Source organism: Podarcis vaucheri (assembly GCF_965113315.1).
Source record: "Podarcis vaucheri genome assembly, chromosome: 6".
NCBI lineage: Eukaryota > Metazoa > Chordata > Lepidosauria > Squamata > Lacertidae > Podarcis > Podarcis vaucheri.
In genome coordinates, this window is record NC_138764.1 from 6148923 (window position 1) to 6158602 (window position 9680).

Consider the following 9680-nt stretch of genomic DNA (forward strand, 5'->3'; position numbering starts at 1 on the left):
TACACTTCAGGTTACAGACTCTGCTTGTAGCCTTTTTAGCCTCGGGTGAGAAGAGCTTTGCGCCCGGGACGGGGAAATGGGAGTCAACAGACACTCAAGGAATAGTTTCAGAGAAAAGCTTTATTCTGCCATCCGGGGTGGCAGAAGGAGCAAGTGTGATAGATTCACAAAAGAAGCATGAGTTCACAGCCATTTGCGCAGAGCATATATTCCCCTCCCAGTTCCCTCCCCTTTCTCCTCATCCTCAAGAGCCCTGCCCCATTGTGATGAAATTCCAGTGCCTGTCTTCGGAGAACTTCCTGACATTAGTGACGAAGATGCCTCCAGTGCTGAAGGACACGAAGAAGAAGTGGTTCTTGAAGATGATGCTCCACATCCATTTTCCCAAAAGGAGTTGAATGATCTAGTTCGCGACCTCAGCTTGTCAAAGGACTCTGCCAAACTGTTGGCATCCAGATTGTTTTTTTAAAAAAAATATTTTTATTGAATTTTTAAGAGAAGAAGATAGCAAAACATATATCAGACACAAAACACATAGCTATCAACAATATATAAAGAAGAAAAGAAAAAACTCACAGTTTTCCATACATATTTTCCATAACCAACTGGACTTCCTCACATTTCCCTTTCCTGCATTCTCCATAGAAAAGTTATGTTTAGCAAATTATTACCTTCTTTCCAATTTTATGTTCTAATTCCAATGTATTATGCCTCTAGTAAGTATTTCCATCAAATATTTAAGTGCTTAGTTTTGGCATAACTTTACTTCAAATCTCATCTTTGTATTTCAACTTATTCTCATCCATATCTCATTTAAACTTCTGATGCCATAGTCTTTCCTTTCATGCACCTTCTTAACATTCATGCAATTTATATAATTTTTGTAAATAGTCTTTAAACTTCTTCTAGTCCTCTTCCACCTCCTCTTTTCCCAGGTCTCGAATTCTGCCAGTCATCTCAGCCAGCTCCATGTAGTCTATCAGTTGCGTTTGCCATTCTTCCAGTGTGGGTAAATCTTGTAACTTCCAGTATTTTGTAATGAGTATTCTTGCTGCTGTTGTTGCATACATTAAAAAAACTCTGTCTTTTTTTAACACCTTCTGGTCGACAATACCCAAAAGGAAGGCCTCTGGCTTCTTAGGGAAGGTATACTTAAATACCTTTTTTAACTCATTGTAAATCACTTCCCAGAAGGCCTTCACTTTCGGGCAGGTCCACCACAGGTGAAAAAACGTTCCTTCAGTCTCCTTACATTTCCAACATTTGTTATCATGCAGGTGATATATTTTTGCAAGCTTGACTGGGGTCATGTACCACCTGTATATCATTTTCATAATATTTTCTTTCAAAGCATTACATGCCGTAAACTTCACACCGGTGGTCCATAACCTTTCCCAGTCAGCAAACATGATGTTATATCCAATATCCTGTGCCCATTTTATCATAGCTGATTTAACTGTTTCATCTTGTGTGTTCCATTTCAACAGCAGATTATACATTCTTGAAATTACCTTGGTCTTAGGTTCTAAGAATTCTGTTTCTAATTTCGATTTTTCCACCTGGAATCCTATCTTTTTATCCATATTGAAAACCTCCTTAACCTGGGCATAATGTAACCAATCTCGCACTTTACCCTCCAGTTTCTCCAAGCTCCGCAACCTCCAGGTTTCTCCGACCTTTTCAATTATTTCCCAATATTTCGGCCATTCACCCTCCATATTGAGTCTTTTCCGAGCCTTAGCCTCCATAGGTGACAACCACCTTGGAGTCTTGTTTTCTAACAAATCCTTGTATTTTGACCAGACATTAAATATTGCTTTCCTGACAATATGGTTCTTGAAAGTTTTATGAATCTTTACCTTGTCGTACCACAAATAAGCATGCCAACCAAAAGCATTATTAACCCCCTCCAGATCCAGGACATCGGTGTTCTCAAGGAGTAACCAATCTTTCATCCAGCAGAAAGCTGCAGCTTCATAATACAACCTTAAATCCGGCAAGGGAAACCCCCCTCTTTCCTTTGCATCAGTCAAAATTTTAAATTTTATTCTGGGCTTTTTGCCCTGCCAGATAAACTTAGAAATATCTTTCTGCCACTTTCCAAAACATTCCACTCTGTCCACGATCTGTAGGGCCTGAAACAAGAACAACATTTTTGGCAACACATTCATCTTTATAGCGGCTATTCGGCCCAACAAGGAAAGTTTCAATCTTGTCCAAATTTCTAAGTCATTTTTAATTTCTGACCAACATTTTTCATAGTTATCTTTAAACAAATTCAAATTTTTCGCAGAGAAATTGACCCCTAGGTATTTCACTTTTTTAACCACATTTAAATCAGTCTCCTTCTGAAACCTCTCTGTTTCCATGGATGTCAAATTTTTTTCCAACACCTTAGTTTTCTGCTTGTTTAATTTAAATCCCGCCAACCGACCAAATTCATGAATCAATTCTAAAGCTCTTTTCGTACTAGATTCTGGCTCCTGTAATGTTAAAACCAAGTCATCTGCAAACGCCTTTAATTTGTACTGTTTGGCTCCGACCTGTATCCCTTCCACCAACCGGTCCCCTCTAATCATGTTCAAAAGAACCTCCAGAACCGAGATAAATAACAGAGGGGAGATAGGGCAACCTTGTCGTGTTCCTTTTTCAATCATAAACTCTTCTGTCACCACATTGTTAACTATCAGTTTAGCTTTTTGCTCTGAATAAATTGCCTCTATTCCATTTTCGAACCCCCGTCCCACTCCCATCCCTTCCAAATTTTTCTTCATAAACTTCCATGAAATATTATCAAATGCTTTCTCCGCATCTATAAAAATTAACACTGCTTTAGTATTGATATTCGTCTGTAAAAGTTCCAAAATGTCAATAATGTTCCTCGTGTTATCAAACAAATGTCTACCTGGGTGAAAGCCTGCCTGATCTTTATGAATTACTTCGTTTAGCACTTTTTTAAATCTACTTGCCAAAATGTCAGCAAAAATTTTGTAATCCACATTCAGGAGCGAAATGGGACGGTAGTTCTTAAGTTGGGTCTTTTCAGTTTCCGATTTAGGTATCAATGTGATGAAAGCTTCTTTCCACGATTCCGGTGCCTTCTTCAGCTCCAAGATCTCATTACAAACCTCCAAAAGTGGTCGTGTCAGATAGTCTTTCAATGTCTTATAATATTTTGAGGTAAGTCCATCTGGCCCTGGAGACTTGCCAAGTTGCATATTCTGAATGGCACCTTCAATTTCTTGTTGTGTTATTTTGCAATTTAGGATTGACCTCTTTTCCTGAGTTAATTTTGGTAGTCCATTCTTCTTTAGAAATTGATCAATCTCTGTTTCTTTTTGTGGCCCTTGCGTATAGAGTTGTTTAAAGTATCTCTGGAAACACTTTCTAATCTCTTCGGGGTTTTGTATATTTCTCCCTTCATTTTCTAAATTTGTCACCGTGTTCAGTTTTTGTCTCTTCTTCAGCTGCCATGCTAGCAGCTTCCCACATTTATCTGCTGACTCAAATGTCTTTTGTTTCATTAATTTGATTTTCCACTCCACTTCTTGATTTACCAATTTGGTATATTGAGCTTGATGAAATTTAATTTCTCTCAAAATCTCCTGCGACTTTGGTTTCAGTCTCAACTTTTTTTCTCCTTCTCTTATTTTCTCCAAAATCTTATCTTTTCTCTCATTCTGTGCTTTTTTCTTAATGGAGTTCTGTTGTATCAGAAAACCCCTCATAACAGCTTTGCTTGCGTCCCAGATTACTCTTTTTTCCACTGTAGTGTTCAGATTTATTTCAAAATAGTCTCTTAATGTCTTTTGGGCCTTCTTAATAACTTCCTGATCTCTAAACAAGGTGTCATTCATTCTCCATCTGAAGGAGCCGGTTGGAGTTAGTCTCATTTCCATTTTCATAGCGTTATGGTCGGAGCAAGTTTTTGGGCAGATTTCCACTTTTCTAGTCTTCGGTGCCAGTCCTCGAGTTATCCATATTTGGTCGATTCTTGTCCAGGACAGATGAGCTTCAGAGAAGAATGTTCCTTCTCTTCCTAGGGGGTTCTTTGTCCTCCAAATGTCAATCAAGTCCAGATTGTCAGTTAGCTCAAAAAAAGTTTTAGGTAGTCTGCTGTCTTTTGTCAAGTTTTGGTTTTGTGATTTGTCCATGTTGGTAGATACCACCCCATTCATATCTCCCATCATGATGATGTTATTGTAATCCAAAAAATCCAGCAATGTCTCATGCAGCTTCTTATAAAATTCTGACTTCCCCTCATTTGGAGCATAAATTCCCAATATCAAAACCTTTTCGCCTTGTGCTTGTATCTCAATTGCCAAGATTCTTCCTTGCTCATCTTTAAATAAAAATTTTGGTGCTAGGCTCTCCTTTGCGTAAATCACCACTCCTCTTTTCTTGACTCTGTCCGATGATATAAACTCTTGGCCTCATCTCTGGTTGACTAACACTTTCCTGTGGAGCCTAGTCACATGCGCTTCCTGCAAGCAGATAATGTCCCATTGCTCTTTCCTTAATATGGGAAATATTCTTCTCCTTTTTTCCGGGGAGTTACCACCGTTGATGTTCCAACTAAGAACCCAAAGATTGGAGACTGTTCATTGACAGCAGCAAGCGATCACTGAAATGTGTTCTGCTACACAACGGCAACCAGTTTGCCTCTATACCCCTGGCTCACTCGACTACACTGAAGGAGAACTATGAAGCAGTGGAGTATGTGCTGGAGAAAATTGGTTATGGTCAGCATAAGTGGTTTATTTGTGTTGACCTGAAGATGGTGAACTTTTTGTTGGGACAACAGTCTGGCTTCAACAAGTACCCATGTTTTCTGTGCATGTGGGATAGTAGGGACCGTGCTCAGCATTACACAAAGAAGGACTGGCCTGTGCGGGAGGAATTGGTGCCTTGCAAAGAAAGGAACGTCATCAACGACCCTCTGGTGGACAGAGACAGAATACTCTTCCCACCGCTGCACATCAAGCTCGGCTTAATCAAGCAGAACACCAAAGGCTCTGGACAAGGATGGTGACTGCTTCACTTGTGGCAGGATTGACCATGGAGAAGTTGAAAGCTGGCATCTTTGACGGTCCTCAGATCCGTCAGCTCATCAGAGATCCAGAGTTCCGAAACTCAATGAACGAAATGGAACTGGAAGCGTGGAAGGCATTTGTTCTGGTAGTGAAGAACTTTCTAAGCAACAATAAGGTCAGAAACTATGCAGAACTTGTCAACAACATGCTGACTGCTTTCAGAAACCTGGGCTGCAACATGAGCGTCGAGATGCACTACCTATTTTCACATATGGACCAGTTTCCTGAGAACCTGGGTTCAATGAGTGACGAGCAGGGGGAGAGATTCCATCAGGACATGAAAGAGATGGAGACCAGGTATCAGGGTCGCTGGGACGCAGTCATGATGGCTGACTACTGTTGGACTCTGAAGAGAGACCTCCCTGCCGCTGAGCATTCCAGGAGTTCCAAGAAACAGAAGTTCAAGCCCTGAAGTTTGAAAAATGGTGAAGCAACGTGCAATTTATGTGTTCTTACCTTTATCAATGCCCACCATTCAGTTTACAGTAATCGATGTTTCTATCAGGTAATCAATAGATGTTGTTGGAAAAACATTATTTTCTCTTAAAAACATATTTAGGATGATATGTGTTGACAAAAATCAGCTGATAATGCCACAAAATGTAATCGGTTTTGTCACAAGATCTGATTTTTTACAAATCAACATAGCACAACAACCTGACCTGATGGAGAGAAACGGATGCCATTTCCTGATTCAGCAGTGCAAAAATACCCTAAATCAATTGTAGAAATCTAGAACATTCAAAAGGTAAAAAATTGTTGCCCAGTGTATAATTGAACATCTTTTGGGGGCAATTCCAAACCTGTTATTCCAAGAAGAAAGGCCTCTGGTTTCTTTATAAATGTATATTTCAACATTTTTTTCAATTCATTATAAATCTTTTCCCAGAAGTCTTTCACCTTGGGGCAGGTCCACCACATATGAGAGAAGGTACCTTCTTTTTCTTTACCTTTCCAGCAATGGTTATCACAGTTATGATAAATCTTTGATAATTTCACAGGGGTCAGATACCATCTATACATCATTTTCATTGTGTTTTCCTTTAGTACAGTACATGCAGTGAACTTGACCCCTTTCTTCCACAATCTTTCCCAATCCTCAAACATTATGTTATGTCCTACATGTCTTGCCCAATCTATCACCACTGATTTAACTTGTTCATCCTTCGTATGCCACTCTAACAATGGGAAATGTAGTGTTTTCAAAGCCCCCCCCCCAATGTTTCAGGGGGCATTCTCTGGGTGTTTGGTGCTGCTTTGGAGTGAATCAGATGACATTGGACCTTTGGAGAAATCGTGACCCTGTGGGTTAGGGCACTGAAGCCTCATTTTGGGGGGGGGCGCCATAAAACGTGGGGTTTTCACTGCCATGGATCACAAAACGGCTGCTGTTTTGTGCAAAGCTGGTAGATTGAGAAACTTGTATTTTATTTTTATTTTTAAAAAGATAAACTAAAGGTGTGTGCTTACAGGTAAACAGATACCAGTGTGCATGCCCATTATGACCTCAGGCAAGAATCAAGAAAATACAGGTGGTCCCTCTTAACTGACATTCTGAACTGAACAGAACTGAAGGGAGGGGCTGGTTCTGGAGCCAAGCTGTTTAGATTGGGTTTGGGTGGATGCGAAGAGGATGCCTCCAACTTCTTGGGCTTTGCTTCTCAACTTATTCTGCCTTCTGGGACCCCCCAGCCCAAGACCAACCACCTCTTGGATAGGTGAGCATGCAGATATTTTGGAATGTGAGTGTGGGGCAGGATGACCGCGTATGAAAGCTCCTTTGAGCACAAGTGCTGGCCCCCCTTTTCTCTCCCATGGAGGCCCTGAACTGGCCAGCTCCTGGTTCAGGGCCTCCAAGGGAGAGAAAAGGGAACCTCAGTTACTCTTTGCCTTCTGAGGACACTGTCTCACTCCCAGAGCCCCAAGGCTTACGGCTGCTGCTCTAACAGCCTCAGGACATCCAAGGGATCATGAGCAAAGCACACAAGCCCTGCCCGCCAGATGTGAAGCACTGTACAGAGAGAATTTGGGTTTTTTAACTGGCTGAACAGAGTTTCAGCCCTTGGGGAATTTGATTTCTTAAACATACACCTTCCCCTTCCTTGTGTCCCTGGGGAGAAAAGCCAATCCTGCTTTCTTCCTTTGGTAATTTAATCAGAGGAAGTAAACTCTTTCAGTGGTCTAATAGATTTGCTGAATCATGAATTCTGTACATGCACAGAAGCTATACCTCTTGAAACCCCAAAGATGGGCAAGGTGGGGCATTTCTCTCCACCTGGCTCCACCGGATATTGCTGATGGCCAATGAAAGCCCAAGTAGGGATTCCTAGTGGGGGATGTTGCTGTGGTATAGTGGAGGAGCAGGGCCAGGAGGCTAACTTGGACACCTGAGAACACAAAAAAGCAGCAGCAAAACAACTACATGTTTCCTTTTAAATGGGCCTTCCTGCTGAGTGTAAAGCATAGATCCTCATTTTTTAAGGGAAAGGGGAGAGAAGGCTTCTCCCAAAGTGTTAGAAGGCCACAAATAATGTAACAATAGAACAAAACAAATGTGCCGTTTCATGTGATACAGAATCCTATGTGCAAATCTGTTAGATTGAGAAATTTGTACTAAATAAGAAAAAAAAATTAAAGGTGTGTGCTTGCAGGTAAACAGATTGGAGATTTTCTGCAAGATCTTGTGAGATCTCATTGAAGTCTTGCAAGATGTCTAGGAGAGCAAAATATGTATTGAGATTTGGGAGAGATCTTGCATGCTCTTACAGGGACCAAAGCCATCACTGCTGCAGCACCAAAGGCAGGTGGCTAAGGGGTGGTGAGTGTCCCACGGGGCGAAATGGGATGTACCCCCCCCCTCAAGCTCAGGATTCCAGAACTAACAACTGTCAGTTGGGAGGGACGGAAGGCAAGGACCCACAGCCCAGGTGGGGCTCGCTAGCTTGGGGAGGAGGTGTGTGATTCCTCAGCTGGAGTAGATGCAGGACAGTTGAGGCTCACATGCCTCATCACCGCAAAAGCTATAACTGGAAAGCTGAATTATGATTTTCAAGTTTATACATTTCAATAATTTTGCAGTCATTTTAGCATTTCAAAACTTGACTTCCTTCCCCCTCTTTCTGCAGTTCTTTAAATTGATTCTCCATATCTTATGCATATCCAAATTACCTCAATTTCTTCATTTATGCATCTGCTATAAATAGATAATCTTATTCAACTGCAGGTTATTCCAATAATCCTGCCAATGTTCTTATCTGTTTACAGTTTGTAACTATTCATTCAACCATTTCCATTCTTTAATAAAAAGTTTGTTCTCTTGCTCCTAGAAACGGTCAGCATGTGACAGAGGCCACATCCTGGGAACGGTTTGACTGGCCACCTAAACCAGGTGAGAGCAGCCAAAGAGTCTCAAATGCTCAGGAATTTCCCCTGTGTGCCAAGACAGGCTCCAGAAGATTGAGCGGACAAGACCAAGCGTGGGCCCAGTGGTCAAGAAGGTGGTTTCTGCAATGCTGTGGAGGGAAGTGAGGGGCAGATGGGGCTCATCCACCTATAAAGATAGCCCATCGAAGAGAAGGAAAACTCTGATCCTAATTTGCCTTGTGGGATATCTTTGGGAGCTGAAAAGGCTAAGGAGTAAAGCCTACACAAATCTGGAGTGGAGTCCCTCAGGCGGTTGGATGGCGCCGTTTACAACCCCTTCTGACAACTCTTGCAGCCCAACTGGTGCCTAACTCTGCTTTCCTTGGAGACACATCTGCAAAGCCAAGAGAGGGAGTCTTGTCATCTGGGAAGCCCAGGACCTGCAGACACACTGCCCAGTCTTGCTCCCTGGAGAGGTCACTTTGGGACTGCTGACACCGTTGCTTGACTTTTGACCTCACCCCCAGAGGCGCACTCCATTGCTTCTCAAGACAGACAAAAGACAGCATTAAAAAACTATTTGAAAGAATTTTATTTCATTCAAAAAAGACAATCTGGCATGTGATTAGGACAGTGGTTTTCAGACAACGGGTGACACGTTTATTGATCCAGTTTGGAAGTCTCTGTCTTGTCTTCGCACATGCGCAGTTCCATCTAGGAGCAACAACAAGGGAAGGAGCCAAACTGTCAACTCCTGCAGCAAGACTCAGGATTTCCACTCATGCTCACAAACGTAGGAAAAAGCACCGCCTAGGATAAAAGGATGATCACAGAATAGCATGTTTGTAAAGGAACTTGATTAGAATAATAATGATGATGATGATTTTTATTTTATTTTTCTATTTGGGTTTGTGGGGAAGGGGGGAACTGGGTCTTGGTGGGGAGGGAGATCTGTGCTGGAGTTGCTGGCCTCATTGCTGTCGCTGCCCGGAAGAGAGAAGAAGAGAAAATATTTTTAATCTTTCCATTTCTTATTCTGTTGACAACCCATCTTTCCTTCAAGGATCTCCAGGTGGCTTACGCTATTCTCCCTTTCTTTCATTATATTTACTTCCTCATTCCATTTCTCTTCCAATATCTCTTCCTCCTCCTCCTCGCAGACCAGGGGGTGGATTTTAGGGGCACGACAGCAGGAGGCCAGCAGCTCGCACAGCCTGCCACACT